The sequence below is a fragment of the Ovis aries genome, chromosome 26, assembly GCF_016772045.2.
Source record: "Ovis aries strain OAR_USU_Benz2616 breed Rambouillet chromosome 26, ARS-UI_Ramb_v3.0, whole genome shotgun sequence".
NCBI lineage: Eukaryota > Metazoa > Chordata > Mammalia > Artiodactyla > Bovidae > Ovis > Ovis aries.
In genome coordinates this window covers 3,084,487-3,109,098 of record NC_056079.1, presented here as the reverse complement: position 1 = coordinate 3,109,098, position 24,612 = coordinate 3,084,487, and the positions used below count along the sequence as shown (strand labels likewise).

The 24,612-nt window shown below is 43.6% G+C and overlaps 1 protein-coding gene across 1 annotated transcript in view; it reads left to right on the top strand.

Annotated features, from left to right (window-relative positions):
- The window catches only part of CSMD1 (CUB and Sushi multiple domains 1), a 2,070,567-nt gene that overhangs the window by 1,263,260 nt on the left and 782,695 nt on the right, over positions 1-24,612 (top strand). The window lies entirely within an intron of this gene.

Genomic DNA, 24,612 nt, shown 5'->3' with positions numbered 1-24,612 from the left:
GAAAAGTGAAAGTGAAGTCGCTCAGTCATATCTGATTCTTTGTGGACCCCATGGACTGCAGCCTACCAGGCTCTTCCATCCATGGGATTTTCCAGGCAAGAGTACTGGAGTGGGGTGCCATTGCCCAGTACACATCAATTCCATATAACTCAGCTGATGGAATAAAGCACACAGAACAGAGAAGGGAATACCATGCAGACTGAATCCTAACCTGGCTAAGTGAACAAAGACCAAAACATAAGTGCATGAGTCAGAATTTTACTGCTATTGCACACTATTTCACAGACATGACCAGTTGTGAGAATTCTTAGAATGCTGCTCCAATTATTAACCCAGAGTATGTGTGCATGCTAAGTCACTTTAATCACGCCCAACTCTTTGCGACCCAATGGACTGTAGTCCCCCAGGCTCCTCTGTTCATGAGATTCTCCAGGCAAGAACGCTGGAGTGGGTTACCATGCCTTTCTCCAGGGGATCTTCCTGACCCAGGGATCAAACCCGCATCTCTATGTCTCCTGCATTGACAGGCAAATTCTTTACCACTAGTGCCACCTGGGAAGCGCATTAACCTAGTACTTTTAGGTTAAATAATCAGAAACTTTGTCTAGTTTCACCAGTTTAAGTTAGTGAACTCCCAGAAGCTGCATTTCTCTTTCTCAGTCCAGTCTGTGGTGCCCTGTCTTCAATAAGATCATAACTATTTGCTGCTTTGCTTACCCTTGATTTGATTTAAATTTCCCTTATGAAATGCTTTATTCCAGGCAGTCAAACCAAATGTCACAGCTATTTTGGGTGTAAAAATCCTCCTCGCATTTAGAAAGCTGTAATCTTATCCAAATTCTCCAGCGCTTCCCACACCATTTTCCACACTCTGCTAACCTTAAAATATCCCATCAACAGAAAAAAACCATCGAGGAAATTGTTCTGAGGAAAACATGAAGCCCAGCTGATTGAATTCCTTTCTTTTAGATAGATGTGTGTGTAACAGTGTCGCCAAAGAGATTAAATCAGCCTTGTCTGAAAAGCACGTGGATGGCATACATCAGGTCGCCTTCTGCCTGTTGCCAACTAAAGTGGACGCTAACACATCAGATGCTTTCTGATAAGCTCCAGGAGCCAGAAGCAGGTCCAGACTGGTGTCCGTTTTAGCGACCTGTCGGATACATTTTAGTATCTGTGCATTTGATGATAGTCGTTTGTGAGTGTTCATTCCTCGTACAATTCAATCTCACCACCAAAACTGGCTTCATGGAATGGTTTCTGGTACTCACTTCAGGAGGTAATTTTGAAGCATTAAGGTGGTGAGATCCACTTTTCCTCGTGAGTCAGCAGTTTAAAATGTATACTTAAAGGGGCAATTAAGGGCCAGGAAGCCTCTCAGTTGTTTGAGGAGCTTCCGAAATTTCATTCTGAAGAACAACTGTTATTTCGGTCTCCTCATTTGAGGAATAGAGACTACTCATTTAGCCTCATCTGTGGTGTTTTCTGAGCAAGAAAGGGCTAGACGATGCTGATTTGATTAATCCTGATGTATTTACATAGGGAGATAAAAGATGCTATTTACTTTGAACCTTTGATATTTGATTTGTGCGTTTAATCTTTTATCCAGATGGCACGGGTTTATATAAGACCAATCCTAATTATTTAATTCTGAGTGGTAAGGCAAAAGGATTCAAAATGATACAGAAAACGTTTTCTGCAAAAGTAAAGTGGGGCTTGGTGAATGCCAGCAGCCTGTTTGCATTCAGAAAGAGGAGTTTGGAAGTTAACTTTCTTTTGGGTGAAAAACTAATTAAGATTTCTTAGTTTTCGTGTATTTAAAGTTCTGGAAAATATGAACTCTCAAAATCTTCAAGAACATCTTGAGGAACTATTTTTCTAGCTCTCTGTTAAATCTATCTCACCGTATGACTACTTAAATTGTCAGGCCATTAATCTTCCTTCTGGAAAGAGCATGAAGATTTAGCTGAAGAGAGTATTCAAATACCTTCAATACAATTTTGCCTTCTGCCTATGCATGTATTAGATCATCTTATTCTGCCCATTTTCCCATATTTCAAGTCATATCATGACATATGCATTACCTAAAATATTAACCCTGCTATCATCTATATTTTATTAAAATACCAACTTACTCACCAACATAATTGCTTTTGGCTATCTGAGCATAATTCACTGCTAATTTGCATGGCTCGTTTAGTGGGGTAATTTTACATCAAGTATGGAATGAAATCAATGATAATATAAAAAAAATAAAAATGACAATTTAGACAATCTATCGCTATGCTCCTAATTGGCATTCATCCATTACAGGTTTTCTGTAGCCCCTTCTCTATGGTGGATCGTTACAATTTATAGCCATGCTGGTACTTTAAAATAACGAACACATTAAAAAATCAATAGGAAATCTGAAGTCTTGTTCCCTGAAAGCTCGAGCAGGTAGACGTCACTCTTATTTTCATTACATGTTAGGAAGTATAATGTCAGCTCTGGTTCATGGACCCTCTCATACACTTTACAAAAATGTAATGAAAATATTTTATTTCTCTGAAAACTAGGTTTAAAGAGCTTTAAACTTAGTTACTTTTGGAGGAGGAAAAGAAGGGCAATTTGTTACAAACGTATTGATCCTGCAATCATTCTGGTGCCCAGAAAAAAGTGCTGTGAATGGCAAGCATAAGACTCACCAACCCCCAGAAGCAACATTTTTAGGAGGCTTCCTAATCAGGGAAGCCCTGCCCCACTTTTCCTACAAACGTCCACAAGCTGCGCGTTTTCTCAACTGTGGATTCAGTGAGAAATCAGAAACACGCGGGGCAGTCACGAGAAACCGTAAAACACTAGTGCTCGGAGTGTAAAACAAGCTCTGTGACACTGGAGCGCAAGCTTCATCCCATTTTCACACATTTCGAGAAAAGCCAGGGGCTGCTGGGGAGCTGAGATCCGGGCCGACGTCCAGAGGCAGCCAGGGCGAGGACAGCACGAGAGGATGGGGCCTCGGCTGGGGCAGTCAGGACGTTGGCGTCTTTCCTGCCCCCCATGCACTGGGGAAGTGGGGTCTGGGAGAGAGTGGCCATCCCCAGTGCGTCTGGCTGGTGCAGAGGTCCAGAGACAGAGCTGCAAGGTGGAGGGCCTAGTAAGTGTGTGCAAGTGGAACAATGTAACTCAGGTGCTAAGCTCCCTGTGTCTGTCTCTGCCCCTACCTCATTACAAAGTGAGCTCAGGCAAGTGGCCTCTGCACACGCGCCACAAATAGAAAGAGGTACCAACAGAATACTTTGGCCACCTGATGCAGAGAGCCAATTCTTTGGAAAAGACCCTGATGCTGGGAAAGATTGAGGGCAAGAGGAGAAGGGGATGACAGAGGATGAGATGGTTGGATGGCATCACCGACACAGTGGGCTTGAATCTGAGCAAACTCCAGGGGATAGTAAAGGACAGGAAGCCTGGCATGCTGCAGTCCATGGTGTCAGAAAGAGCGATATCACTTTATGTGCCAAGAAGAAATCAGACAAAATCCCCCCTTCAAGGAGCTCATATTTTATAAAGGAAGACAAATTTTTAAAATTAAATAATAAGCAAGGCACACACATGTATACAAATATGTATATGTATATAGTTGTGAACATGTATGTATATATGTATATACATAAATGTGTGCATAAAAATGTACGTAAATATATACAAACTAAAAGGCCAATATCTTTATCTACTATCTATCTGCCCGTGCACTTCTCTAAAATCAGTGCTGCTAAGCTCCTTGGAGGAAATGAGGAAGAGGAGGTGAAACAGGACAGGCTATCAGTACTACAGTGTCACGAGGTTTGACCAAAGTCCGAGAGGAGGAAAGAAAGGCCGCTTTGATCATATCTGAAATTCTAGGCAGAGGGCAGAGCAGGTTCAGAGGTCCTGGCATGTTCAAGAGGGCAGGAAGCCAGTGTCTCCAGGGCTGAGCCTGTGATGGGACGTGGCAGGGGTGGGCCCCAGGAAGAACAAGGGTAGAAAGGTGTGGGTCCCCGCAGAAAACCTTTAGATTCTAGCTGTAATCCCAGTGAGTTTTGCTCAAAGCTGGGAGACGGTCTAATTTGTGTCTGAATGGTCTGGATGCTGTGATGAGAAAAGAATACAGGGGCCAGTGATAGAGGCCAGGAAGCTTCACAGGAGGCCATGGGTCCAGATGACCTGCTGAGAAGTGGTCAGTCCCAGATGGGCTTTGAAGACGGAATCGTGGGTTATGCTGATAAACAGAGTATGAGAAGGAGAAAGGAAGAGGGGCCGGACAGGAGGGAATTTGCATAGAAAGACCTGCTGGGCAGGGAGGCGGGTCTGCTCTGAGAAGGCTGCTGAAGCAGGTAGGGGAGGAGGGCATGTGGGCCAGGGCCCCAGGATAGCGGGCCAGCTAGCATCCGCGAACACCAGCCTCGTCTGCCCGCAGGCAGCGTCGCAAGCCACGAGCCTGAATGGACTCTCTGGGAGGGTGATCACAGGATAGGGAAGAGCCCCAGGACTGACCAGGGGTCAGCCCTGCCCCCAGCAGGATGCCATCAACCCCACAGTGGAGTAAGGACATAGAATGAATTTGCAATGCAAGTCATGTGGTAATGGAACCACAGAACCTATTTCAGTGACATCGTGGTTCCCACCCCACCACCGAATCCCTCATGACTGTCACTGAACCTTGACATTAGGGACACGCGTCTACATGAGGAGACATTCTAAGACACCTTCTTTTAAAAGTTCTCCTTGCTTTCCGTGGCAGGATGCTGTTGGTGATAGCACTCATGACCTCAAACAGGGTCCTTTCCATGGCACTCATGGATCTGTGGCACGCTTTTTAGTCCCCAACACATGGTTGGCTTTCAGCCAGTGTGCAGGTACCTACTCTGACCCACCCCCACCCCCGCCCCGTTCTGGATGCTCAAAGGTCCGGAACTGAACATGGGGATGCAATCTGCCATAGCCTCCATCCTGGCTCACCTTGTCTTATTTTCCCTTTAAGTCTTATCTTGGCTTTAGGTCTTCCAGTGTTTAACAAGCATCTTTGTCTTTAACTTGGTTTGCAAAGTGTTATCTAAACCTTTCAAACCCCTCTTTTTGGACTTAAGTTTTGTGTAAATTAATGAATTCTGCTTTACACATGGACCCTGCATCACCCTCATTGTACTGATTAGAATAGTATGCATAAATCTCTTCAACAAAATTTAAGTCTAATTAACAGAAATCAAGATGTTATTCTTTTTAACCTGAGCACCAATCACAATGACTTTTTCAATAGTCTGAGCTGTGTGTCCCATAGTTCAAAAAGGGTGGTGAAAATCTGAAATAAGTTCAAAGTTGAAGAAGATTAATGAGCCAAAGCAGAAGAAAAAAAAAAAACAAAAAACAGCATTCTGACAGCTAAAGAAGGAAATGAAAGATTAATACTGATTCAAGTCTGTGACATTCATCTGTTTGTTTATTCGGCCTCCCCAGTGCCCCACGAGTGGTCAGTGCAACAAAGCACCGACACAGGCTGTGTGTGTGTGTGTGTGTGTGTGTGTGTGTGTGTGTGTGTGTCACAGAGCACCTGCCTTCAAAAATTCACATATTGCCTCCTGGGGAGACGACAGACACTCAGCAACTAGGGATGCTATAAGACCTAAGGCGCTATCCACTCTCCAGAAATGCAGACACTGTGGGAATGCAGAGACATTCCATTCTAGTTGGGGGACTCCTCAAGAAATTAGAGAAAAAGTAGTCTTTAAGCCGAGTCTTGATGGATAAGAAACAGAAAAATAAGATTGGAAGATCGTAGGTGACAGTCTAAGGAGGGTAAACCCACTCTCAGGGTCTAAGAGCAAACGGACAGGGAATGTTGTTAGACAGGGAATGTCAGGACTGCAGCTTACTTTGGGAAAATAGTGAAAGCACAGAGTTAAAAAGTATACCTGTGGCGGATTCATGTTGATGTATGGCTAAACCAATACAATATTGTAGAGTAATTAACCTCCAATTAAAATAAATAAATTTATATTAAAAAAAAGTTAGTTTGGGTAGAGAAGCAACTCCATGGTAAAGAGTTAAGAGAAAATGGGTGTGGATTCTTTCACAGGCTCTTGCTAGCTTCATAACAAATTCCTGAACTTCACAGATCCCCCATTTTATATGTAAAATTAAAATGATACCAGTGTATAGAGCAGATCTAGTTACTACGTTCTGAGAAAGCATATGAAAGGGGCTGACAGTTGCATGATACTTATTTTGGGTTAGCTATTATTTCCCATTATTATCATCATTACCGATTTTAGAGAGTAAGTGATCAATTAAGATGGTGTGCTATAATCTGGTAAAGAAACAGCAAGTCGAAAATCTAATAAACCTGCAAAAAGTATTTAGCTTGCACTTACTTTATCTTTGCTAACAGTATGTAAGGCAAGTGCCCGCATCCCCAAGTTACAGAAGAGAACCCGAGGCTCAGGCCAATTGCATGCTCTGATGATGCATCAGATAGGGCATGGTGCAGAGGAGGGCTTGCCGAGCTGCCAGAAGGTGCCTCCAGCACTCACGCGCGCGTTGTGCAGGAGACCATGATAGTGGCTGTCACAGACCTGAGGGGCCAAGCGTCCACCCATCATTGTTGAATGGGTTATGCTTTGTATATTCTCCCTCTGAGGATGCAAGCGGAAAAGGAAACTCCCATGTGGGGCTAGAGGACTCACATAAGAGCATCTGATGCCCACTGCCTTGACAGAGGAGGCAGGAGTCTGCACCCCACTCCCCTGCTCAGGTCCATGAAACTGGGGGGCAGACCATCAGCAGTCCAGCCCTGGCTGAACACTGTAATTTCCCTGTGCCAGTGGATTTTACACGGCCTGTTGAGTCACCTCCTGGCTTATTGTTGTTGTTCAGTCACTCAGTCATTTCTGACTCTTTGTGACCCTATGGACTACAGCACGCCAGGCTTCCCTGCCCCTTTACCATCTCCTGGAGTTTGCTGAACTCATGTCCAACCCAACCATCTCATCCTCTGTTGTCCGCTTCTCCTCCTGCCTTCAATCTTTCCCAACATCAGGATCTTTTTCAATGAGTCGGCTCTTCGCATCAGGTGGCCAAAAGTATTGGAGCTTCAGCTTCAGCAACAATCAATCTTTGTAATGAATATTCAGGGATGATTTTCTTTAGGATGGACTGGTTTGATCTCCTTGCAGTCCAAGGGACTTTCAAGAGTTTTCCCCAACACCACAACTTGAAAGCGTCAATCCTTTGACACTCAGCCTTCTTTATGGTCCAACTCTCACATCCATACATGACTACTGGAAAAACCATAGCTTTGATAGATGGACCTTTGTTGGCAGAGTAATGTCACTGCGTTTCAATACACTGTCTAGGTTTGTCATAGCTTTTCTTCCAAGTAGCAATTGTCTTTTAATTTACATTGGCTATTTTCATCCTATTCATATCTGGGTCAGATCAGGGTGGCGGCAGCTTCAAAAATTGGCAGACAAGTGTGAGGAGAGGCCACGTAAGAATATTCTCAACTAATCCCTTTTCTCAGAGCAAAGAGTTCCCAGAGCACTTCAGGAAAGAACAGGTGGGCCAGGCTGGATACCACTGGAGCTAGCCTGCAATTTCCCCTTCACCTTGGGTCCTCAGCCCCCCATACCCCTGCTCAGTCCTGCTGAGTCCTTGGAGGAGTGGGTAGGGGTGGCCCCACTCTGAGGCCCACCCCCACCCCTGCTCCCTGGCTGCAGGACTGTGATTCTGCCCCAGTGCTGTTGTTCAGTCACCCATGTTAGCAGAAGTGTAAAAGCCCAGACCTGTTGAGTTTGGGGAAGTCTGTGAACCCCCAGGTTCTGCTTGCTTCTTCCAGCCACCCAGAAAAAGAGTCTCACTTTGTACAAAAAGACTACTCTGTGTGGAAAGTGCTCTGAATGAAAATTCTCCCTTTCAAGCTGCTTGGGCAGAGCCTGCAGAAAAGCACCCTGAATTTCAACGTGTTCCTCCATGTCTAGGATCCAGGCGTGCAGCCCCACAGGAAGGACAGTTTGATGGCAATGACGACCCTGTATGCAAGACAGGGAAAGAGACACAGATGTGTATAACGGACTTTTGGACTCAGAGGGAGAGGGAGAGGGTGGGATGATTTGGGAGAATGACATTCTAACATGTATACTATCATGTGAATTGAATCGCCAGTCTATGTCTGACGCAGGATGCAGCATGCTTGGGGCTGGTGCATGGGGATGACCCAGAAAGATGTTATGGGGAGGGAGGTGGGAGGGGGGTTCATGTTTGGGAATGCATGTAAGAATTAAAGATTTTAAAATTTTAAAAATAAAAAACTTAAAAAAAAAAAAGAGAGAATCAAAAAAATAAAAAATAAATAAAAATAAAGAGAATGTTTCTAGTGAAACCAGGCTCCCAGCAGCCATGAGGGGAGGCCTGGGCCGATTCATAGACCTGAGGTGTCAAGGGATCCAGACAAACATGACTGACTCCCAGAACCAAAAGAGGCTGACCCGGAAACAGGCATGTTCTCTGTTTCAAACGCTAAGCTGGGTGCTCAGTCACTGAGTCATGTCTGACTCTGCGACCCCTTGGACTTTAGCCACCAGGCTCCTCTGTCCATGAGATTCTCTAGGTAAGAATACTGGAGTGGGTTGCCATGCCCTCCTCCAGAGGATATTCCCAACCCAGGGACTGAACCTGTGTCTCCTGCATTGAAGGTGGATTATTTATCACTGAGCCACCTCGGAAGCTGTACCAGCTAGCAATCAGCACGTGTTTGTTTTGTTTTGTTTTTTCCTTGTTTTCACAATTTGGAGACCATTTTTCAAGATCCTAGGAATTCAACACCCTAGCCATCCCATGTCTATACAGACATGTGTGAAATGCACACTCTGCCCAAATTGAAGAATCATGGGGGTTTACCTCCCAGCAGAACAGGAAACTCACCAGGCAATCTGAAAACAGTGAATTTGGTCCTAAAAGTATTTTGAGACTAAATAATGAGTTACATCATGGAGGTGTCACAGTCATAGGGACATAAGTTATGATTTTATGAAACATGGATGACAAGAGCTTAGGGAGGTGCAGTTAGTCATAACAGAAAAAAAAGTTAGGAGCCCCTTAATGCTTCCAAAGATTTCCTCTGTATCAAGGAAAAGACGCAACAGCATACAGAGGGGACTCAAACTTACAAAGCATATTCTGTGGCCTCAGGTAGTTTTTAATCTCACAGTGGGAACAGAGGTGGTAATGGTGTTGACATGAGAAAGAACACGGATCAATGCAATGAGAAACACGTGTGCTCAAGGCTCAGCAAAAAGGTGGCAATTAAATTGGATCTAAAATAAAGGAACTGATAGATTATCGAATATATTCATGGAGCAGCTTTGAAAGGCTTCTTCTCAAAGCTTTTTTTTTTTTTTTAAGAGAGAAAAAATGCTTTTTTAAAAAAAAAAGTCTTAAAGAGATGCATCACTTTTGACCCATAAATTTGACTTCTAGGAATTGGTCCTAAGGCAATAAGGCAATACATGCTACTCATTATAATGTGGTTTATTATGAAATTTATTGAGATATCACAAGTAGCATCACGTAACTACACTAGGGCACTGGTTAAACAAGTAATGGCATATTAATTGGATGGGGTAGTACATAAAATTCACAAATTAATATGTATTGATGTAGAAAGAGTTACAAGGTTCTCTCAAAGAGAAAAGATAGATTTCCTAAATGGTATGCAAATTGGCATGCCATTTTTAATATCTACCTACCCATGTCTCTATGGGAAAATATTTAAAATATTAGATGCATGTTGTGTCTAATATTAATTTCCCTCATCTTTTTTCCCCCTTATTTATTATTTACTCATTAATTGTAGAAGAAAAAATAACCCAGAATATCAGTTTGAGCTACATCTCTCTGGAATATTCTTTTCTGCCAGTGAATGTTTTTAAGTATAATATTTAGTGGATTTTATCCAATTTGGTACTAATGTTTCTTAACAAAATTTCACTCCTTCTAGTTCTTTATAAAGATAATTTTTTTTCATGAGAGTACTGTGTCTTTATTTACCTGCCCCTTATCATTCCTTCATTTCTTGATTGGCTATTCCTTGCCAAGAGGAATTGTGAGTTAGATAGGGATTTCAAAGTCTCACGCCTGGTGTCAGGGGAAATGCTTTCAAATATTACCATGAAGCATTTGACTATAGTTATTGTTACTGACTTATAGAGAAGGAGAACAGGTGAAAATTCAAATTAATTAGAATAATTCCTTCCAAGTGGTTGAAGTTCCACTAGCATCTCTGTAGATACTGAAAGTTTATAGAAAAAAGGCAAAAGGAAAAATAAAAGTACTCTTTGTTTTTTAATCCATTTAGCTGGAATATGAAGTCAAGTGGGCCTTAGAAAGCATCACTATGAACAAAGTTAGTGGAGGTGATGGAATTCCAGTAGAGCTATTTCAAATCCTGAAAGATGATGCTGTGAAAGTGCTGCACTCAATATGCCAGCAAATTTGGAAAACTCAGCAGTTTCCAGGCCACAGGACTGGAAAAGGTCAGTTTGCATTCCAATTCCAAAGAAAGGCAATGCCAAAGAATGCTCAAACTACTGCACAATTGCACTCATCTCACACGCTAGTAAAAGTAATGCTCAAAATTCTCCAAGCCAGGCTTCAGCAATATGTGAACCGTGAACTCCCTGATGTTCAAGCTGGTTTTAGAAAAGACAGAGGAACCAGAGATCAAATTGCCAACATCCGCTGGATCATCAAAAAAGCAAGAGAGTTCCAGGAAAACATCTACGTCTGCTTTATTGACTATGCCAAAGCCTTGGACTGTGTGGATCACAATAAACTGAGGAAAATTCTGAAAGAGATGGGAATACCAGACCATCTGACCTGCCTCTTGAGAAACCTATATGCAGGTCAGGAAGCAACAGTTAGAACTGGACATGGAACAATAGGCTGGTTCCAAACAGGAAAAGGAGTCTGTCAAGGCTGTATATTGTCACCCTGCTTATTTAACTTCTGTGCAGAGTACATCATGAGAAAACCTGGACTGGAAGAAGCACAAGCTGAAATCAAGATTGCCGGGAGAAATCTCAATAACCTCAGTTATGCAGATGACACCACCCTTATGGCAGAAAGTGAAGAAGAACTAAAGAGCCTCTTGATGAAAGTGAAAGAGGAGAGTGAAAAGGTTGGCTTAAAGCTCAACATTCAGAAAATGAAGATCATGGCATCTAGTCCCATCACTTCATGGGAAATAGATGGGGAAACAGTGGAAACAGTGTCAGACTTTATTTTGGGGGCTCCAAAATCACTGCAGATGGCGATTGCAGCCATGAAATTAAAAGACGCTTCCTCCTTGGAAGGGAAGTTATGACCAACCTAGATAACATATTGAAAAGCAGTGGCATTACTTTGTCCACAAAAGTCCATCTAGTCAAGGCTATGGTTTTTCCAGTGGTCATGTATGGATGTGAGAGTTGGACTGTGAAGAAAGCTGAGCTCCGAAGAATTGATGCTTTTGAACTGTGGTGTTGGAGAAGACTGTTGAGAGTCCGTTGGACTGCAAGGAGATCCAACCAGCCCACTCTAAAGGAGATCAGTCCTGGGTGTTCTTTGGAAGGACTGATGCTAAAGCTGAAATTCTGGTGCTTTGGCCACCTCATGCGAAGAGTTGATTCATGAAAAGACTCTGATGCTGGGAGGGCTTGGGGGCAGGAGGAGAAGGGGACGACAGAGGATGAGATGGCTGGATGGCATCACTGACTCGATGGACATGAGTCTGAGTGAACTCCGGGAGTTGGTGATGGACAGGGAGCCCTGGAGTGCTGCGATTCATGGGGTTGCAAAGAGTCGGACACGATTGAGTGACTGAACTGAACTGAACCCCATAGTTATAAATAAGGAAAATCATAAGCGACCAGAATGCCTAGGAAGCCATCGGATCTGTTTATCATCTATCAACACAAACATATTCTTGAAAAGCAACAAGCACTCAGCAGCCTCTCCTTGGATAGCATGCTCTCTATATATACATGGATATGAGGGTTAGACCATGAAGAAGGCTGAGAGCCAAAGAATTGTTGTTTACAAACTATGGTGCTGGAGAAGGCTCTTGAGAATCTCTTGGGCAGCAAGGAGATCCAACCAGTCAATCCAAAAGGAAATTGATCCTGAATATTCATTGGAAGGACTGATGCTGAAGCTGAAGCTCCAATACTTTGGCCACCTAATGTAAAAAGCGACTAATTATAAAAGACCCTGAAGCTGAGAAAGATTGAAAGCGGGAGGAAAAGGGGACAACAGAAGATGAGATGGTTGGATGGCCTCACTGACTCAATCGGCATGAGTTTGAGTAAGCTCCAGGAGATGGTGAAGGTCAGGGAAGTCTGATGTGTTACAGTCCATGCGGTTGCAAAGAGTGGGACATGACTTTGTGACTGAACAACAGCAACATACACAAACACTCACACACACACATATGTACAAACTCAGCCCCAGAAGCTATAAAACAAAGCAGTCCTGCCATTCACAGCTCTGTGGAACTCCCTCGTGGAACTCGTGCTAGCAGCCTGGATACAGGCTCACACTCCTCAGTATGCTTTGATAACTGAGTGGCTTAAACAAGACGTTCAACCCTACCTACAGAAGGACCACCTGACAAGCAGGAGCAGTGAAGGCCTGCAGCCCTGACTTGGATCAAAGGCAGAGTGGCATCTGCAGGTCATCGACCACGTAGGAGGCTCTCTCCAGAGTCCCCAGCAGTGGGTCCTCCTAGGCTCTCCAAGAGACCCACCTGTTTTCCATCTCACCTGGGCTTCTGCACATTTCCAGGAAGCATCCAGGATTCACAAGCCAGGAGCAGGTCAGCTCATGGGCAAAGAGGTGTACTCTGGGATGGGATTCGGCCTCCACCAGCCTTCATAGTCCTGCAGACTTGCACTGGTGTGCGCTTTCAAGATCTAAAAGGGAGTAAGTTCAAGATTCAGTATAAATGAAATGAATTTACCTGTCATGTGCTGTAGGCTAAATCTGTAAGGCTTAGTTCTATGTTTGTAAAATGGGAAAAATAATTTCTCTTCAAAGTAAAACAGACGGCAAAACAAGAAAACCTAGAGGCCTGAATGGCCGCTGCCCACCTCTCTGACACTGAGAGGGATGGACCTGGAACAGAGGACAGCATGCTGAGAAAAATAAGCCAGATACAGATGAATGTGCATGGTCTCACTTATAATCTAAACAAATCACACACACAGAAACAGAGAGGCTACCAGGGGCTGAGGACTGGAAAATGGGAAGATGCTGGCCAAAGGTACAAGCCTCCCTTTGTTAGATCAGTAATTTTGGAAATCCGTGTACAAAATGGTGGCTCTAGTGAACAACACTGGATTATTGGATTGCATGCTTGATACTGTATTACATACTTTAAATTTGCTAAGAAGGTAGATCTGAAATGTTCTCACCACACACACACACACACACACACACACACACAAAGGTAACTGAGGTAATGGTCATGGTAGTTAGCTTGGTTGTGGTCATCATTTCACCATGTATAACATATATAAACTCATCACACTTCACACACTACATATATACAAAATTTTTTTTTTTAAATTATGCCTCAATAAAGCTAGAAAAAAATAAAATATAAATAGAATTAATAGTTTAAAAAGAGAGGCTAAACCATAGACAGTTCTCTCCTGTTGTCTCGCAGCTCTGTAGGTTGGACGTCTGAGATCAAGGTGATGCTAGGCTTGCTTGCTTCTCACGGCTGTGGAGCAGGATCTGTTCCAGGCCTGTGTGTTCAATGTGCACACAGCCGTCTCCCCCCTGGGTCCTCACATGGCCCTTGCTCCACACGTATCTGTGTGCTAATCTCCTCTTCTTATAAGAACACCAGCCATATGGATTTGGTGCCACCCTCATGACCTCAGTTTTCTCTAATTATGCCCTTAAAGATGATGTCTCCACAAGTTAGCTCCTAACACCTTCAATCAGACTGACCGTATACCATGTGGAATCATGGACAAGGGCATATCCCACTTCATATTCCTGGTGAGTTGCACCAGCCTGGGCACACAGAAGGTCATAAATACATTTGAAAAACTGAGGCGATATCATCTTCATCAATCTGAAGTGGAAAATTGTTTATATTTTTGGAAAGTTTGTATGATGATACGTGCTTTGTGCATATCTTATGTAATGCCTCTCTATCACAATATGTGCCATATATCATATACATACCTTGCGTAGAGATGAGTGTTTATTGCATGTATAGCTTGTTATTCAGTCACTAAGTCACGTCCGACTCTGCAACCCCATGGACTGTAGCACACCAGGGTTCCCTGTGTTTACCATCTCCCAGAGCTTGCTCAAACTCATATCCAGTGAGTCAGTGATACCATCCAACCATCTCATCCTGTCACCCCCTTCTCTTCCTGACTCCAATCTTCCCCAGCATCGGGGTCTTTTCTAATGAGTTGGCTCTTCACATCAGATGGTCAAAATATCAGAGCTTCAGCTCTAGCAACAGTCCTTCCAATGAGTATTCAGGACTGATTTCCTTTAGGATGGACTGGTTGGATCTCCTTGCAGTCCAAGGGACTCTCAAGAGTCTTCTCCGACATCACAGTTCAAAAGCATCAATTCTTTGGCTCTCAGCTTTCTTTATAGTCCAACTCTCACATCTATACATGACTACTGGGAAAACTATAGCTTTTACTATATGAAGCTCTGTCTGCAAAATGATGTCTTTGCTTTTTAAGATGCTGTCTAGGCTTGTCATAGCTTTCCTTCCAAGGAGAAAGCATCTTTAAATTTCATGACTGCAGTCACTGTTCACAGTGATTTGGGACCACAAGAAAATAAAATTCATCACTGCTTCCCCTCTTCCCCTATCTATTTGATGGGACCAGATGCTATTATCTTCGTTTTTTGAATGTTAAGTTTTAAGCTAGCTTTTTCACTCTCCTCTTTAACCCTCATCAAGAGGCTCTTTAGTTCCTCTTTGCTTTCTGCCATTAGAGTGCTATCATCTGCTTATCGAGGTTGCTGGTATTTCTGCTTGATTCCAGCTTGTGGTTCATCCAGCCCAGCATTTTGCATGATGTACTCTGCATATAAGTAAAATAAGCAGTGTGACAATATATAGCCTTGACATACTCCTTTCCCAATTCTGAACCAGTCCATTGTTCCATGTCCAGGTATATATGGATAAGCCCAGAAAGCAGTCATCTTTCCCTGAGTCTCATTGCTGCTAGGGTAGAAGTGCATTTTAAAACAAAAATTGAATCTTTTTAGGATGGGAAGATGTCCACAGGATAGGACACTTGCAAGGTGACCAGGAGTGTCCAGTGCACAGTGTGTGTGTGTGTGTGTGTGTGTGTGTGTGACTTTTCACAAACAGGAGTCTGTGGGTCCAAGAGAGTCAGTGCAGAGGTGACTCAGCTGGGAGAGGTTCAAATGCGGGTGGGAGTGCCTCCGAAGCCTGCATTTGTGATGACTGGAGGACCGTAGGGTCTGCCCAGGTGGGAGTGCCTCCGAAGCCTGCATTTGTGATGACTGGAGGACCGTAGGGTCTGCCCAGGTGGGAGTGCCTCAGAAGCCTGCATTTGTGATGACTGGAGGACCATAGGGTCTGCCCATGAGGGAGAAAGCCTGGGTCAGCCTCGTGAGGCTCCGGCAGCTTGGGGCCTCCTTGCAGAGCCGTGGGTGGAGGGAGGGAGCTTGCTGTGATGGCACTCGTGGCCTGAAGGTGACAAGTGCGCATGCGACCAGCTGGGAAGAGCAGCCACAGACTGATCCCAAAGGCCACGTGTCCCTGTGTGAAGGGTAAGCAGGTTTGCAGCAGCCAGACCATGGCCCAGCTGTGTCCTGGTCGATGTGGCCCAGACTCCAATGACTGCAAGAGTCAGGGCTGTGCCTTGGCCCTCCGTGATTAGGGACAGCTCACCTCCTACCCTCTTGTACCCTCAAGAGGTGTGTGCATCTCCCCAGCTGGTTACATAAGAAAACATCATTATGTCAAGTGTGGGAAAAAGTTTCCTAAAAAAAGAGTAGACTCATTTAAAACCATTGAAATGCACAAGGCCAAGACTCATCTGACCCTGAGATTAACTGGAAAAACATTTTTTTGTAGTCTCTTAATATATATTGCTAAAAATAACATCAAAGAGGAAATGGTGAGTGATCCAGAAATTCAATGTCGTGGGTTTTTTTCTTTTTTTTCTAACTGCACAGTCTTAGAGTATTGCCTATGTGCATTTATTATAGGAATCTTTAAATAATGTGTTCTTTAATAGTCAGCAAATCATATGGACATGCACCCATTCCTACAGCCAGCTGCTAGCTCTTCTGAAAGTCTGGGTGATCCAGGAGGCAAAGAACATCGTTTCCTGTTGGCCCACCTGACACCTGTCTTTTCAGGTGGTGTTAAAGAACCTGCCGGAATGTTAGATGGAGCTGGGGGTTATACTGAAGGTTTCATTCCCCAAGTGGCTGACTCAGGCCCAGACTAGTTTTCTGCAGCTGGGACGTTTGGTACAGATGTGACCTCCTGTCCCCTACACACCAGATCCCCTACACTGTGCAGGTTTCCAACAGGAGGAATCACCCTTAGGCCGGGAAAGGAGAGCTCACCCCTAGGCTGCAGCTGCCCTGCTGGCCTCCTTCCTCGGTCACTGGGGTGGACAAGAGGACCACAGGACCTTCTGCTGACTCGCTGTCAGAGCCTTGTTTCTTAACTATCTTTCTCAATAGACAGCAAGAGCTGTCTGCCTGGGCCATTTTCCAGGCTTCAGTCTAAGTGAGTCCCTGACATTTAGTCCTTAAGCTTTGGAGGACAGGCTTTTCTCTGCCTGACCTTTGGCTTAATGCCTGCTGCCTGATTTGCTGAAGCCCTGCACACATTTACGACCTGCTCCTGCCTCCCTCCTGTCTGGGCTGGGCTCATCTGCCCCATCTCTAACAGGGTCCATAGTCCACCTCCTCCTGCTCCCCTTGAAACAGATGAACATTCTCACTGGCTTCAGTGAGGTGCCTGTCACTGCTCTGGGCCCCTTGAGTGTCACAGATGGAACAAGAAGATGTCAGAGCTGACTTATTTGGAGTTCATACGTGGCAGATAATGGTGCTGATGAGACATTGCTGTGTATGAGAAGACAGGAATGGCCTTCTCTTAATGATCTTAACTTTTTACCATCTTAAATTGTGCTACTATTTCAGGAGCTCACACTATGAGCAAAAACAAAAGTATAGAAAAAATTTAAAAGGGATTTATTTAGAGACTCCCAGGTGTGCAGAGCAGAACAAGGATGAGGGAAATTAACATGGTGCCAGCTGCACCCTCAACGGGCTCATGGTTCATTCCAGGAACCAGACATCCACTCAGCCCCCAAAAGCATAAGATGGACACTTACAGTTTCCATAGAACGTTATGGGGCATGTATGAAAGGATTCTGAATGCAGAGCTGGTTAACTGTGCCTGAAATAATAAGAGAAAGATTTGTGGATAAAGTATCTCTTGCAAAAGTTTTGAAAACTGAGAAGAACTGCGACAAGCAAATATCATAGGGTGGTTGAAATTAGCAAGAGGGAAGGGTGTAGCCATGGGAGTCTCTTAATGATAGAATCTTTGGAAGAGAGACAGAGAGAGAAAGAGATTGTTGTCCAGGAGGGAGACCTTTGTCTTAGGAGTGCAATTGCCATGAGAGAGGAAGAAAAAAAAAGCCTGACAGAAAGCATCAACTTGATGAGAGGAAGTACTGTCTGATGGAGAGGCCTTCCCCTTTTTAATAGGTGGTGAGTGTTCTTGTTTTGCTGTGGTAGTTGCTTTTCCAAGAGGGTATATGTGTATGTGAGAAGACTTGGGAATAACTATCTAGAAATATTTGTATCTAATTATGGGAGTATTGCATGTGTATATATGCATGTATATATAGCTGTGTGTATATATACACACATGTACACACATACATATGTACATGTGTATGTAGCTGGTCTACGTATGCACTCAACATGCCAGCAAATTTGGAAAACTCAGCAGTGGCCACAGGACTGGAAAAGGTCAGTTTTCATTCCAATCCCAAAGAAAGGCAATGCCAAAGAATGCTCAAAATACCGCACAATTGCACTCATCTCACCAAAATTCTCCAAGCCAGGCTTCAGCAATACGTGAACCGTGAACTTCCTGATGTTCAAGCTGGTTTTAGAAAAGGCAGAGGAACCAGAGATCAAATTGCCAACATCCACTGGATCATGGAAAAAGCAAGAGAGTTCCAGGAAAACATCTACTTCTGCTTTATTGACTATGCCAAAGCCTTTGACTCTGTGGATCACACTAAACTGGAAAATTCTGAAAGAGATAGGAATACCAGACCACCTAACCTGCCTCTTGAGAAATCTATATGCAGGTCAGGAAGCAACAGTTAGAACTGGACATGGAACAACAGACTGGTTCCAAATAGGAAAAGGAGTACGTCAAGGCTGTATATTGTCACCCTGCTTATTTAACTTATATGCAGAGTCCATCATGAGAAATGCTGGACTGGAAGAAACACAAGCTGGAATCAAGATTGCTGGAGAAATATCAATAACCTCAGATATGCAGATGACACCACCCTTATGGCAGAAAGTGAAGAGGAGCTAAAAAGCTTCTTGATGAAAGTGAAAGAGGAGAGTGTAAAATTGGCTTAAAGCTCAACATTCAGAAAACGAAGATCATGGCATCTGGTCCCATCACTTCATGGGAAATAGATGGGGAAACAGTGGAAACAGTGTCAGACTTTATTTTTTGGGGGGGCTCCAAAATCACTGCAGATGGTGACTGCAGCCATGAAATTAAAAGACCCTTACTCCTTGGAAGAAAAGTAATGACCAACCTAGATAGTATATTCAAAAGCAGAGACATTACTTTGCCGACTAAGGTCCATCTAGTCAAGGCTATGGTTTTTCCTGTGGTCATGTATGGATGTGAGAGTTGGACTGTGAAGAAGGCTGAGCACCGAAGAATTGATGCATTTGAACTGTGGTGTTGGAGAAGACTCTTGAGAGTCCCTTGGACTGCAAGGAGATCCAACCAGTCCATTCTGAAGGAGATCAACCCTTGGATTTCTTTGGAAGGAATGATGCTAAAGCTGAAGCTCTAGTACTTTGGCCACCTCATGCAAAGAGTTGACTCATTGGAAAAGACTCTGATGCTGGGAGGGATTGGGGGCAGGAGGAGAAGGGGACGACCGAGGATGAGATGGCTGGATGGCATCATGGACTCGATGGACGTGAGTTTGAGTGAACTCTGGGAGATGGTGATGGACAGCGAGGCCTGGCGTGCTGTGATTCATGGGGTCGCAAAGAGTCAGACACGACTGAGCGACTGAACTGAACTGATATATATTTGTATGCATACACACACTTTGATGCTTTCGAACCATCGTGCTGAAGAGGATTCTTGAGATTCCCTTGGACTGCAAGGAGATCAGACCAGTCAATTCTAAAGGAAATCAGTCCTGAATATTCATTGGAAGGACTGATGCTGAAGCTGAAGCCCCAGTCCTTTGGCCACCTGATGGGAAGAGCTGACCCATTGGAAAAAACAATGATACTGGGAAAGATTGAGAGCAGGAGGACAAGAGGGCAACAGAGGATGAGATTGTCCTCTGGATGGCGTCATCCAGATTGAAGGGCATCACTCACTCAGTGGACATGAGTTTGAGTAACTCCCACAGATAGTGAAGGACAGGGAAGCCTGACATGCTACAGTCCATGGGCTTGCAGAGTTAGACATGACTTTGTGACTAAACAACCAAAATAAAAGTACACTTATAATGCATAGCTCTTTTTTTCATTGTTATTACTATTCTTCCTAGATAAGGACTACATTTTACTTCCATTGTTACCTTCTTCAGTGCCCCAAATAAGGCTTAGGGTGGCAGCATTAGAAACTCAATATAAATACATATACAAATGTGTGTGTGTGTGTGTGTGTGTGTGTGTGTGTTCATAAGACAGCAGATTTAACTAGTAATATGGTGAATAACACCCAATTAGAACCATGGAATTTCAGGAACACTTCATTTGCTTGGATTATTCTAGTTAACTTTGACAGAACAGAGATAAAGGAAACATCACTCTCTGAATCATGTCAATTAAGTGTTCACAAGAGCACAGAAATAACACAGCTTCCAGATGACTTTTTTCCCAGCCTGACAAGCAGCCCATCTCTTGGAAGTAATAGGTGTATGAAATTCCTTAGTCTCCTTAGGGAGGCTTGGTAATTTTCAGTCCGTGTGGATAGTATTCGTGTTTTCTGTCTTCTTAGTCATTGCTATTAAAGAGGTTTAACCACCAAGGAACACCCCGCAACTTGTGTGATGATCTTCTAAAGCATGAGAAAACTGGCTTAACGTCAGAAGAGTGCTCACACAGAGCGCTCTGGGAAAAAAGACTTTAGCATTTCCAAATGCATTTCAGAAAGTTATCTTGGCAAGTTGACTCTATAGCTTCCAAGTTACATAAGTAAACAAATGAGTCACAGATGCAGGGTGCGATGTTTGAGAACAGTGTGCTCGCCCTTTTACCATGCAGACAGGGAAAGAGGAGCTGATGGAGGTTAAGTGGAAAAAGAGACGTGATGGATATATCATAAATAGAACCCCAGAATTTATGGGAAAGCTATTTGGAGAAAATGGAACAGCCTGGACAGTTCTATTTTGGCTCAAAGACAGTCATCGTAACTTTAAGGATCCCAGGAGCCCTTTGTTCATTTTTACTGTTGGCAGAAGCGAAACCTTGAAAGAAATGAATTTAACAATGGATTAAATTGCTTAATTTGGCCTTCTTGAATAGAATTTTTAGAACTACCGATTCTGTTAGCTATATCTGTAGGGACTGCTCAGTGTCCTCACTGTTGGGCTTCATGAGGTTTCTGACCTGGTTTGAGGTGCTGCAGAAATGGAACGCATTTACCATCTCCTGCAGAAACACCATTCCCTGGCTGATTGCATTGGGGTGTTCTTTTCCCCCTCACCGTCATCCTTTTTAAGTCCGGACATCTTTGATCCACTTGATTTTACCAGGTCCTTTGTTTCTATAGGTTCAAAATAAAGCTGTTAGCATATTGTAAGCTAACAGATAAAGACCTTCTAATGCAATCATTTCCTCTTTTCCCTATAAAGTGGGTCTGTTGTATCTTGTACTAACCACATCAAGTTCACTATCAACCCATAATTTACGTCTCACTGCCCAAACTACTGATTTGTTAGAAAACCAATTCCAGCAGATTTAACAGAAATACAGCTAAGAATTGTAGGGGATTTGCAGGAGATCTCACCACAACAAAAACAGATGTACAGTCACTGATAATTACTGGCAGGGTTTAAGCAGCACTGGTTCTCAAAGGTTATTAACAGGCGTAGAGGGACGACACATCCTCCCCTATATCCTTTCTTTCAGGACTGCTTCAGACCAAAAAGTAGGGCACACACGTTAAAAGGCTGTCGTTCTTTCCCATTACCACGGTAACAGTTAACACAGACTTGAGGCCTAAAACCAAGACAAATGTTTTACCTTATGGTTCTGCAGGTCACAGGTCTTACACAGCTTTTGCTGGAATGGAATCAAAGTGTCAAGGGCTGTGCCCCACCTGGAGGCTCTCGGGGAGGATGCAGTTGCTTGCCCTTTCTATCCTCTAGGGGGTCACCCTCCTGCCTTGGTCCAGGACCCTTTCCTCATCAATGACCACCCATGGAGTTCTCACACACCTGGCTCTGACCCAGTTTCTCAGACGCATCTCTCTCAAACTCACTCATTCTGTCTCCATCTTCCACACTTACAGATATTTCTGATTACATTGGGCCACCGTATCGCCCAGGGTAACCTGTGACACCATCACATCGTCATGGTGCCCCTTTCCCCTGTAAGCTAACAGTCCCAGGTTGTGGAGATTAACATGTAGGCACTTGGGAGCTGTGACCACAAAGGTATTCAGTTTCAATTCTTTACTTCTAAAAATCCTCTGATTACCCAGGACCTTAGTAAGTCAACGGCATCATCTGCTGGCTTGCGTATTAATCAACTTTCCTTAAATTAGCCTATAATGAAGGAATGACTGACTTTGTAATACGATCTTTGTGTTAAATGGCAGCTCCAAGCTGAGCCCCTGCCCTTGGGAAGGTAAGGGAACTACCAGCAATTACAAGAATAGGTCTTGTATGGAATCACCACCTGCCCCTACAGTCCCCTCCCCATAAAGAGGATGTATTTGTCGAATTCACACAGCTGAGTCAAGAAATTCATGCATGTTAATTCACCCTGGAGTATGATTCACTTGCATGGTTTAGCTCCAACCACAGAGAACAAATGATATAATTGTTACTAAATCCTCACCTTTGATTCTGCATAAAAGAACTTTGCACAGGATTTATGCATTTGTGAATGCATACACTGGTTTGATAGATATCAGGTAACTATCTTCCTGCTTCGTATTTTACAAACTGACTCATACATAATAAAGCAGGAATCAAATCTGGCCCATAAGCTGAGAATGATTGTTACATTGTTAAGTGGCTTTAAAAAAATTAAGTGAATAATGTTTTCTTTGGAGAAAGATCACATGAAGCTTAACTGTGGTGTCTGTAAGTGAGGTGGTTGAGGCATGGGGGTAGCTTTGGTCCTTCAAGGGCAGAGGTGAACAGTTGCAACAGAGGCATTATGACTCATAAACCCTAAAATATTTCTGCCTGATCCTTTCTTGTCGAAGTTTGTCCATTAACTCAAAACTGACATCTCTATGGGTAAATATTTGCAAGATATGGGGGTGACAAGGGGAGTTGTTTATGGCATTGTTAATGTTGACATGCAACTAATGGGTAATTCAACCTAGCTTTTGAGATCAGAATTCCACTCAAAGAGAATCTAATTAAGAGTAAGCAATATTTTTTAAGCAACAGCACAGCAAATGTGGATTTCCGTTATAAAGATTTCAGTGAGTAGATGTAGGTGAGTGGGATGGATGTGGGTTTCTGAATCCAGAATTCACTTCTCTTAGGCATTGTCACTAATAGGCAAAGAGGTAGGTGACCTGTTTCAAATAAAATTTGTAATGTAGTCTGACCAGGAAAAAAAAAGTGAGGGAGGGAGCCTTCAAACAAAATATTCCAATGATTAAATGTCCCCTGGAATGGGTCATATCCAGCATCACTAGTCAGTACCACACAAATCCTAGCAAAGAGGCAGATCTGAGTAGTGAATTACCTCTTACAGGAGATTATTTCAAACAGCGACATAAACACTGTTGCGATTGGTTCCAGTCAAGGTTTGGCTTTTCACTTTGAATGGATGCTGTGGGTTTGTAAGCCTGAGAGCTGAAATAGAGTACCCTGACATCAAAAAGCTCGCCTGTATATTTCACTGGACGCAGCTTTTCCTCAAGGTAGCAGAGCTAGCAGGGATATGCTCTACATAGCCAGCCTGAAATTCTGGGAATAGAATACGGTTTCCAGCTCAAGCGGGCAGCGGTGGGCGCTCCAGCCCCAAAAGGGCCCTGCCAACTTCAGCTGCGAGGCAGTTTGTTCACCTCTGACATATCATCTGCATGAATAAGCATCACTTTGAAAATAGATTTGCAGCTGAGATGCAAAGTAACTCTGTGATACATAAGCGCATGCAAGTAACATCAAAATGCTTTGGGAACATTTACACGGCATCTGTATTGTCTCTTTAAAAACCTTAATATAGGTCTTTTCAAGTCCAGTTTACAGACTAGAAAACTGGGGTTCAGAAAGGATAACCCAAGGATATAATGTCTCAGTCAGTACAAGTGGAGGCAACACACGTCCATCCATCCATCTGAAGCACCCAGTCAGTGGTGGTCAGGCCACGGGCCAGAGTGGAACATGTCACGTCATTTCTAACCAGCCTGAAACATCCTTTACTCCATAATGACACGAAGCTGTCCACAGTTGGAAGTAAATTGCTCGTTTTTTCTGACAGCCAGAGTCCACCTTGGACGTGGACTGGCTACTTTAAGCAGCTTAATCAGAGACTGAGTGTGTCTTATTTTGGAACATTTAATTTTGTCTAATATACTAACTGATACACGCACGAGGCATTTTGAACCTTTCTGACAGTTCTTGTCGCTGATTTCATAAACACCCTTCTTCTCTACTTCAGAAGGAAGGGCCCGGGTTGTGACTCTGCAGATGGACCCTGGTGACACTGGATGTTATCAGTTGTTTGAGTCACTTCAGGTGAAACAGAATGGCCAAGTGATCAAATACTGAAGGGTAGAATTGTATCATTTACGTATTTCTGTTCCTTTGGTAATTCATTATGATCCTGGTCCTGATAAGAAGAAATAAGAGCTCAAAAGAATATCAGCTCACTTAGCCATCCTTAATGAAGAAGAATCAAAATGTCCAGTACTTGTGAAAGCCTTCATTCTATCAAGGATGAATGTGGCTTTTGTCTGAAGGCACAGGTGAAATCACCTGTAGCGCTTCAGGGTGCAGCACAGCTAACAAATGTGTCTGTTTCAGGTAACTCAGCATGCAGACGGCTGGCACTCACTTGTGAAGGCGGGTTTGAGATGGGGCATTTGTGAGGCTGGTTTACAAGGGA